Source organism: Zea mays, chromosome 1 (genome assembly GCF_902167145.1).
Source record: "Zea mays cultivar B73 chromosome 1, Zm-B73-REFERENCE-NAM-5.0, whole genome shotgun sequence".
Taxonomy (NCBI): domain Eukaryota; kingdom Viridiplantae; phylum Streptophyta; class Magnoliopsida; order Poales; family Poaceae; genus Zea; species Zea mays.
The window spans coordinates 116524161-116534560 of NC_050096.1; positions in this window are offsets into that span (position 1 = coordinate 116524161).

Genomic DNA, 10400 nt, shown 5'->3' on the forward strand with positions numbered 1-10400 from the left:
AGTATTACCTCAAAAGCTATTGGAAATGTTCACAAAAGACTAAGTTTGATGATTTTGAGTGGCACACAAATCCTAGAGTACCCAAAACCCTAAAAAGAACCCTAAAAACCTTAATTTGTGCCCTATATGGTGATTTCAATTTCTATACACTTTTGGACCAAGGTGTATATAGCAAAGTGGTACAATATCAAAACTAAACAACTTTTACATTGGAGGATTTTCATGTAATGTGGAACAAATTGGACTGGATTGTGAAAAAGCCACAAGGTCATCCATAGGGCTAACTCTGAAATCAGTGAGATTAAGCTAACTTTGGAACCTTGTATTTCTTAATCTACAAAGGTTTTGCCCTAGGTCAATACATAAAACTTGTAGAGCGATGTTAGGGGTACAAGTTTGATTAAGTGACTAAGCATTGGTGCTGTACAGAAATTAGAGATAAATGGACTTAAAGTCAGGCTATCAGTCACCTCTGAATCTGAATTTTGACTGACAGTGAACTGGGACAAACTTTGGGAACGATTTTGAGTAGGATCCAGTGAGTGTTTGATTGTGGTTGCTATAACAAAATCAAAGCTGGTTTTTAGGAGATCAACTTTGCTACAGATGAATTAGTGAGTTGCCACACAAAAATTAGAGAATAAAGCCCTGCAAGTTGCTCTGTCAAGCACTCTAATGGGTGTTCGCGATGGTACAATAGCTGAACAAGATCAGATTCAATGAACCTCGCTGACGGCGATCTCCGCGCTGCGATCTGTGCTGTCCGTCACGATTCGTGTCAGCTCGGGTAGGATATTACTACGGACGTGAAAAGATCAGAGGTGGAGTGGATTGAGCCGACTTCGTCGTACCCACTTGCACCGGCGACATGGCTGCACAACCGTCACCGTCGTGTCGTCGTCTCGCTCGGTTGTGACACGCCCTGAGTCGATTCACCACGTTGTCGCAAGCTGTAAGGACTAGGTAGTGACCGTCGTAGATAGTTAGCCAGTGAGCGCCACGTTAGCGATCTTCGGTGACTCTTCCCCCTTCTCACCGTGAGCGCTTCCCTGTCCAAATTCGCCCTCTTCACGGTCGTCTTCTATAAATTGATGCCTCGGCCTATTCTGTCTAATTTTTACGAACCCAGTGAACCACTCCTCGCGCTCGATCGTCCATCGTAGCGTCCTAATTTGGGATTCCCCCCAAATCCATTCTCCGCACCACCGTGAGCACCCCTCCGTCGACCCACTATCCTGTTCCTCCACCCGCCTTCCTAGCTGCCGTTCTTGAGTCCTGGTATGTTGCTAAAGCTTATCGCGCCCCCAATTTGTATGTTACTGCACTGTGTCGTCGGGAACACGTTGGGAAAGTCGCTAGCTCCGCGGTTGTGTGTGGACTGAGCTCTAGATCTGCGTTCAGGTTAAATGAGGGATTTCCAGTGGATCGCCAGGGGTGGTATTAGGCGTAGACCGAATTAGAGCACGGATGGTTGGGTATTATGGCCGGTATGGGTTCACCGTAGAGCGCACGTCGTCCACCGTTAGGGACTTGGTCTTGCGAAGGAAAGAAATGAGAGGGGCTTAAGTGCGATTGTCAGTAAGACATGGAATAGTGCGTAGGGATTCTTTACCGGTTATTCAAATCCCCGAGGGTCTCTGCGCAAGATTGCCAGTGTGGGAGCGTGCACGCGTTTGCCAGGACGTGGGCCGGTTCGGGCTTAATTCAGCCCAGTACTGTTCATCCTTTTCCTTTTCTTTTTTCTGCCAGGCTTGGAAATTTATAGGAAATTCTAGAAAATTGGTAAAATTATGGTACTAATTTTGCTAGACTCCTACATTCATCTGGTATTTAATAAAAATAGTTCCAAGATTTTTAGTCCCAACCTGGATTTATTTAACATTTGCTAGACTCCTACCTAAACCTAAACCTAGCCTTTTAGAATTTTAGAATTAATTTGGTAGCTCTACAAATAATAAAACTTTTTGGGTAAGCTTGGTTTAATGATTAAAACCCTTGGGTAAAGTTTGGCATGCTTTGGACATTGTTTAGTCCCAAACCTAAGATACTAGCTTCTTAGGATATAAGTGTCTAACCCTAATAGAGTACTAACCTAGGAAACTCTAGTGACTAGTGGGCACCGTGAAGAAAAGTTGTATTCAAGATACAATTTAGTGTGTTTCTATTATAACTGCATATTCATAGCATCACATGAGCATTCATGTATATGTATTGTTATGTATGGATAACGAAGAAGAAGTTGTAGTCGAAGAAGAAGTTGCCCCGCAAGCTGAAATTCCACCTATCGAGAACAACTTCTATTTTGACATATGTGGGACAAACCCTGAGCCTCCTACAACACAAGGCAAGCCTCGGTGCATTTACCCCTTTCCTTGTTGTTTTAAACTCTTTATCACTTGAGATGATGCATTAGGTGATAGGAGTTGAGCGCTAAACAATTGTTGCATTTCCTTTCTTGGAACTGTTTACCATTCCTTGATACACGTTTTATTTAAAAGTTTTCTGATGCTTAGTCTTGCCTTAGAAAAAAAATGTTTTTTTTAAACAAAGATGATGCTTCATATGGGATGGGAAGTTTTCAAAGAAAAGACTTCATGGTGAATCCATCATGGCCATGATGGGTTCAACATCGGAAAAGATGTACCTCTATCAGGTACCAAACTTTGGGTTGCAAATGATAAAGACGAGACCGGGTGGGTGACTTGCACGAGAAGTGAGTCTCGGTGTAGTGTCTCCGTCTGAGTGGCTTAAGGACCGTGTTGATGTGGTCCTGCTGATCGAGGACCCTTTAGCTCACCACATGCCTTGTCATATGTAAGCTTTGCCTCGGTCGAACCAATACCAGAAAGGCCACCATGCAATGGGAGTGGAGAGATGGCGAGAGTAGCGTGTACCCTCCGTGGTAAGAGGCTGGACGGTGGAGTATCTATGCTCTCGATTGGTGTGAACCTGTTCTGGTCTTGAGAAACCCAGTGGCGAGTTGACATATGCAAGGGTTAAGTGCTACATATGTCGTGTGGTTGGAGATCCTCAGCTGAGTATTAATCGATTTGGATCGTCGTTACTTCTCGGACATGAAGACTTGGTCACTGACTTACACGTAGCAATCCAGTGAACTGAAGGGGTGATAAAAGATGGCTAGTATAGGCTAAGTGCCTGAACAAGGATATAAAGAAATCAAGATACAGGTAATGACTTAACATGATAATTAAATTGGATTTTTAAGGATCCACTGTTAGTAAGCATTTCTGCAAACAGAGTCATTGATCCTTGATAAGCTTTACCTTGAATCCCACAAGCCAGCATATCCTTGAGAGTTTTTTCCTTTGTCGGGTAAGACTTGCAAAAGTACACTCCATACTCAGGGTTTTCGAATCCATGTTGTTGTAGGTGATGAAACAGCCGAATTTTGCTATTTCTGCTCAAAGGTGGTACCAAAGGAGGAGGCAAACCAGTGAACTTGTTGGTGGGAGGATGTTTTACCTTCCTGATATGTAATAATATGTTATGCACTAAGACACCCAGTATTGTAATAAATACTCTCCCTATATTTTATGAATGTAAATTAAGTTATTGTAATCCGCTTCCGCTTATTCTTTAATCCAACTATGTGTGTAATGTCTGCGCGATGGGTGAAATGCTCTTGGGCGATATGATGATGATACAAATGACTGAACTTGTCGAGTGATTATGCGCATCTACATGGTTGTCCGAGGTCCTTAGGACAAGGACATTTGTAGGTGGGCCTAATACCTTGGGAGGTTCTGTGACAACTTGTGGAAGTCCTCCCAAAATCTAGAAACGAATTGAGGTCCTCGATCAGACACTATGGTCTTAGGCACACCATGCAGACACATAATCCGAGCAATGTATTGTTTGGCATAAGTCTTCGTTGAATACAAAGTCTTTACCGGTAAGAAATGTGTGACTTTAGTAAAACGGTCCACAATTAACTAGATAGAGTCATAACCCTTGGATGTCTTTGGTAAACCTACGATAAAATCCATACTAATATCCTCCCATTTCCCTTCTAAAATAGGCAACGATTGCAATGGTCCAGCAGACTTCAAATGTACAGCCTTTACTCGTTGACATACATCACATTTAGCCACATAACGAGCAATCTCTATTTTCATCTTTGTCCACCAGAATTGCGATTTCAAATCTTAATACATTTTGTTACTCCTAGGATGAATAGAATACCAGGAGGTATGAGATTCATCAAGTATCAGTTGCCTCAACGTCGGGACCTTTGGGACTACTAACCGATTCTTAAACCAAAGAATACCTTTGTCATCTAGTTGAGAACACATAGTGGGATCCACTGCCATACTTTCCTTAATATGAGTTATTCCGACATCTGTCTTATGAGCTTCCACAATTTGAGTAACTAGGGTTGATTCCAACTGCAAATTGGCTAGTAGTGTTGGCTGGAACATACTCAGATTCAGTCGTTCCATGTCTTGACAGATGGTGGTTTCGTACAAACTAGTCGACAAATGACATAAATGCTCCTTGCGACTAAGCGCATCTACGACCACATTTTCCTTTCCAGGATGATAATATACTTCTAGATCGTAATCCTTGATTAACTCAAGCCATTTTGTTGTCTCATATTTAATTCAGCTTTAGTGAAGATGTACTTGAGACTTTTGTGATCTATATAAATATGGCAAGTATTGCCCAAAAGATAGTGGCGCCAGATCTTCAAAGCATGAACCACTGCGACAAGCTCTAGATCATGAGTAGGATAGTGTTCTTCATGTCTCTTCAACTATCGTGAGGCATATGCTATTACACGGCCTTCTTGCATTAATACACATCCGATGCCTATACTCGAAGCATCACAATAGACGTCAAAGGACTTCTCAATGTTGGGTTGGGCCAACACTAGTGCTATAGTTAGCAATTTCTTTAGCTTCACAAAAGCTTCATTACATTCTGGCATCCCATTAAACTTCACATTGTACTTCAATAGTTCGGTAATAGGCTTGGAGATTTTTGAAAAATCAGGAATGAACCGACGATAATATCCAGCCATACCAAGAAAACTTCAAACAAGATGAACCATGGTAGGAGGCTTCCATTCTAAAATATCCTTCACTTTACCAGGATCCACGGCTAGTCCTTCAGCTGATAAAATATGACCAAGAAATGGAACTTGATCTAACCAAAACTCACACTTTCTGAATTTAGCATATAACTTGTGTTCCCATAGTTGAGTCAGCACAATCCGAAGATGAGTGGCATGTTCTTCCCGACTCTTGGAATAAATTAGGTTGTCATCGATAAAAATCACTACGAACTTATCCAGTTCGGGCATAAACACCGAGTTCATTAAATAAGTGAAATGGGCAGGAGCATTTGTAAGTCCAAACGACATAACCAAATACTCGTATAACCCATATCTTGTTGTGAAAGCGGTCTTTGGAATATCCTTCGGTCGAACCCGAATTTGATGATAACCTGAGCAGAGATCAATCTTTGAAAACACCTTTGCCCGAACAAGCTGGTCAAACAAAAGGTCTATTCGTAGCAACGGATACTTATTCTTGATAGTTACTTCATTTAAGGGTCTATAATCGACACCCATCCTTAGGGTTTGGTCCTTGTTTTTCACAAAAATTGCAGAGCATCCCCATGGTGAGGAACTGGGTCGAATAAAACCCTTTTCTAACAAATCTTGCAATTGAGTCCTCAATTTGACCAGTTCATTTGGGGGCATTCTGTATGATCTCCGAGAAACAGGAGTTGTGCTAGGCTTTAGTTCAATAGAGAATTCCACATCCCGTTCTGGTGGCAAACCGGGCAATTCTTCTGGAAATACCTCTGAAAACTCTCGCACCACTAAAATATTGACTAACTATTTAATTATAGCACTATAGGCTCTTTTTGGAACTTCTTGTAGAGAGGGTAACTGAATTATTAACTGGCCCTCTCCTAACATGGTATTTAAGGTAATGGTCCATTTTCTCGCATCAATAGTAGCCTCATGTTGGATTAACCAATTCATACCTAAGATCTCATCTATGTCTTGGCCTTTTAGCAGAATCATATTGGTAGGGTAATCATGCCCAGCCAATTCTATAGGCACCTAGAAAACCATTTCCTTCATAAACAATGGACCCCTTCATAAACAATGGACCCCTAGGTGATTGTACTGCCACACCCCATCTTGCTTCTTGAATAGAAACGTTATGATGCATGGCGAAATCTTTACTAAGAAATGTATGGGATGCACCAGTGTCAAAAAGTACTTTGGAAGGATGATGGGCAACAAAGAACGTACCCATAAGCACTGGATGCCCTTCTGAAGTCACATCAACTTGAGTATAAAACACTCGCCCAGATTTCCTATTGTCCTTCCCTTTTGCACTATTGCTAGAAGTATACTTGTTCTGATTTTGAGAACCGTTTCCTGCTGGTCTCTGGGAGTTAGAGTTATTTTGTCAATGATAGGGACAATCTTTAATGAAATGTCCCGCTTTTCCGCAGTTGTAGCAAGGATATTTAGTGCCAGTGGGAGCAGGCAAGCGGGGAACTTGGGTATTTACAGGTGGAAGCTGGTTTGGCCAGTTGGTGGGACGAATATATGTGGGGTTTTTGAAAGGATAGGTAGTTGAACAGTAAGGAACGTTTGTAGAACTAGCAGTCCTGATTACCACCTTCTGGCGCTTCACCGTCGACTAAGAAAACTCTGACCTAGAACCTTTCCATGCCTGCTTCACATTTTGATGTACTCGTGCCTTTTCTTCCATAGTTATGCCACACTTATTGCCCGATTGAAAGTAAGATCATAGCAAGTGGCCATCTTCTTTTGCAATTTTGAGTTGAGGCCTCTCATAAAGCAATCTCTTTTCTTGATATCCGTGTTCACATGCTCAATAGCATACTGAGAAAGGTGGTTAAAATTACTAATATACTGCATCACAGTATCTGCCCCTTGCCTAACTCACATAAATTCCTCAAGTTTCATTTGCAAAATCCCATCAGGAACATGATGAGTACGGAAAGCTTCTTTAAATTCAACCTAAGTAACCTGGTGATCTGGACGTTGTATGGTGACAAAGTTGGACCACCAAGTGCTAGCGGCTCCATGAAGTTGTTGTGCAGCAAATAAAGACTTCCTTTAGAATTGTCTCACGGAGGCTGTCAATCTCAGGAACACATCCTGTTCTTTAACCATATTGTGCCTTGCTCATCCTCTGTGAAGTCTGGGCCTCTACATTCTGCCATCAGATCTTTGATTTCTTGAATTTTAGCATCTCCGATCTGACCCTTGTGTATCTCTTGTTCCAAGGTAGGTTCCACTTCTATAGTGATCCCTTCAACATGTGCGACTATCCCCAAGTTGAGCCTTTCAAAGTCTTCTACTAACTCATCGGGTAATTGGGTGACTATAGCTGCATGAAGATGTTCTTTCCGACTCAAGGCATCCGCAACCAGATTTGCCTTGCCCGAATGATAGTGGATCTCCAAGTCATAGTCTTTGATGAGATCCAACCAACGATGTTGCCTAAGGTTGAGATCTTTCTGAGTGAAGATATACTTTAATCTCTTATGATCAGTATAGACTTGAAACTTGGTCCCCATAATATAATGCCTCCAAATCTTGAGAGAGTGCACTACGGCTGCCAGTTCTAAGTCATGAGTGGGGTAGTTCAGCTCATGTTTCCGCAACTGGTGAGTCGTGTTGGCAATGACATGTCCTTTTTGCATAAGAACACATCCCAAGCCCTGGCGGGATGCATCACAGTATATGTCAAATCCCTTCTGCAGATCTGGCATAATCAACACTGGGGGTGACATCAATTTCAACATCAGTTGATTGAAACTCTCTTGGCATTCATGAGTCCACTTAAACTTTTTCCCCTTCTCCAATAGTGATGTCATAGGCTTTGCTATCTTGGAAAATACTTCAATAAAACGCCGGTAATAACCAGCGAGTCCTAGGAAACTCCGGACCTCTGTGACTGAACTTGGTATCTTCCAACCTACTATCTCTCTTACTTTAACCGAATCCACTGAGATTCCACCATTGGAGATGATATGTCCAAGGAATGGTACTTCATCAAGCCAGAATTCACACTTGCTAAACTTGGCATAGAGTTGATTATCCCTAAGCTTCTGTAGTACCAATTGTAGATGTTCGTCATGATCACTATCATTCTTGGAATAAATCAGAATGTCGTCGATGAATACCATGATGAACCTATCATGATACTCCATGAACACCTTATTCATCAGATTCATGAAGTAGGCTGGTGCATTAGTTAAGCCAAACGACATGACCATGAACTCATATAGACCATATCGGGTAGAGAAAGCCATCTTAGGAATATCAGATGGCCTAATCTTTATTTGATGGTATCTGTGGTAGAATTGCCCAGATTATTCCAGCTTAAGTGTCCGAGTCGCACCTTAGAGGCATCAACACACTTAAATCGGAATAACCTGTTAGTTATTCAGATCTCGTCCGATAGAGCCATGTACCAAGGATCGAGTACCATTAGGTCACACGATGGTGAGACTCAAAGAGAATACAATAATCATGAAACCACAAATTAAAGTACTTGAGTTATTACATAAATCGGAGTTTGATAAAAGATAACAAGTTCTTAATAGTGCAGCGGATAATCGATAATGTCGGTACTGAGGAATAGGGCAAGGCCTAGCCCACTACTCCTCCTGGTCCTCTCCTGCCGAGGCGGCATCCCACTCGACCGTCCAACCCGGTGGCGGGGTGGAAGGCCAAGTCAGACCATCAACCACGTCCTGCAGTGTACGTGTAAAAAAATGATGCCACAAGCAAGGCTGAGTATATTAATACTCAGCTAGACCATGAGGTTGTTTGGCTGAGGGGGTTTGTTTTGCCAAAAGCATTAGCTGAGTCTAAAAAATAGTTTTAGCTTTTCCAGTTCTAGCATATTTACTTAAGCTAGGTGTGCTCCTTTCTAAGCATACATGGTAACAATCATTTAGTGCAATCAACATGTTATCTCAAGAATCCTCATTTCACTTTTTTACTCGATGCAGCACAAGGGGTCAAGCAGTCTCATTAGCTACGAGAAGCAGACAATTCGAATCGAGTTTTAACCTTGCTAGGTAAACCTAAACAAACGACATGTAGGGGCACTCCATCCCCGCACACGTCAGTCGTCCCTATCGATTCCCCTTTCGCGGCTAGGGCTCACCGCCTTGGCATGCAATGCCGCACTGACCCTGGCTACCGCCGTGTAGTGGCTGCACTTGCACCCACCATAGCAAGCATGGTAGACCACGTCTCAGGACAAGTGAGGGATAAAGTCCATGCCCGACTTCACTCAGGTACTAGGCTTACCGGTTACCATATTTCCTGAAATGTGTTTAGTACTTTCAAACGCTTGACTCAGGTATCCGCATATTAATCCTTAATTCCATTCCTGTCTCATAGACAAGGCATCCACCATGGATCCATGACCATGGACCATCATAGATCTTGTTATCAAGATGAATACAATCAATTCTTGACCTCGCGCGAGTGCTAGAAAAATCACTCGACTTCTACCGAAATCCTTAATTAGCAAAGTAGCTACTCGACCTAGCATACTAGTATCCATCTCAAAAAGAAATCATGAGTTCATGCAGCTAGGGTTTCAAGCAACTCCTACACTAAAGTGCACGGTACAAGCCTACAAACATTAAATGCAGTAAAATAACATATATATATAAAGGTTATGCATAAAATTGGGGCTTGCCTTCATATGCGGGTGCAGCGGGAGGTTCTTCGACGACGAGTTCGGGAGCTGGTTCCCGAGCTTCTTCTTGTTGTGCCTCTGGCTCTTGGATCAAGACGAACTCTCCATCCGTGAGAGTGCAATCTAATAAATGCAAATGTATGAGTATGCATGCAACATGATTATATTCATTTGTACATATCCAAAGTGCATACTAGGTTTCAAGGTTTTCTTCCCCTTTTTAATTTTTAAGGTCTTTTATAGGGTAGGTTGAACTATGCTTCTATTTTAGAAATTTCCAAAAATCTTATAAACATTACAATGGTTTCTTATTGACTTACACAAGTTTGTCTCAAAAATTGAGGCCTAAATTGGGAGTGGTTTTCTCTGTACAAAAATAACAAAATATTGGGCAGAGGGGGAACTTTAAACTACAACCCTTGTGTAGAAGTGGCTTCTGCTCTATAACTTATTTTTACTGGTGTTTATGGGTGATATTATGCTCCTAGGCCAAATTTCAGTCAAGGATACCTAATGGTTAATTAATGGGTATTTTCTAAAGTTTGGGGGCTTAGTGGGTGCTTTCCACTACCACTCTATTTGAAAAATATCAAACAACAGAAACTTTTCTAGTTTCTTCTTTGCGCAAGAGCAATAATTCCTAAAGTTGGTTGTTTTTACTTA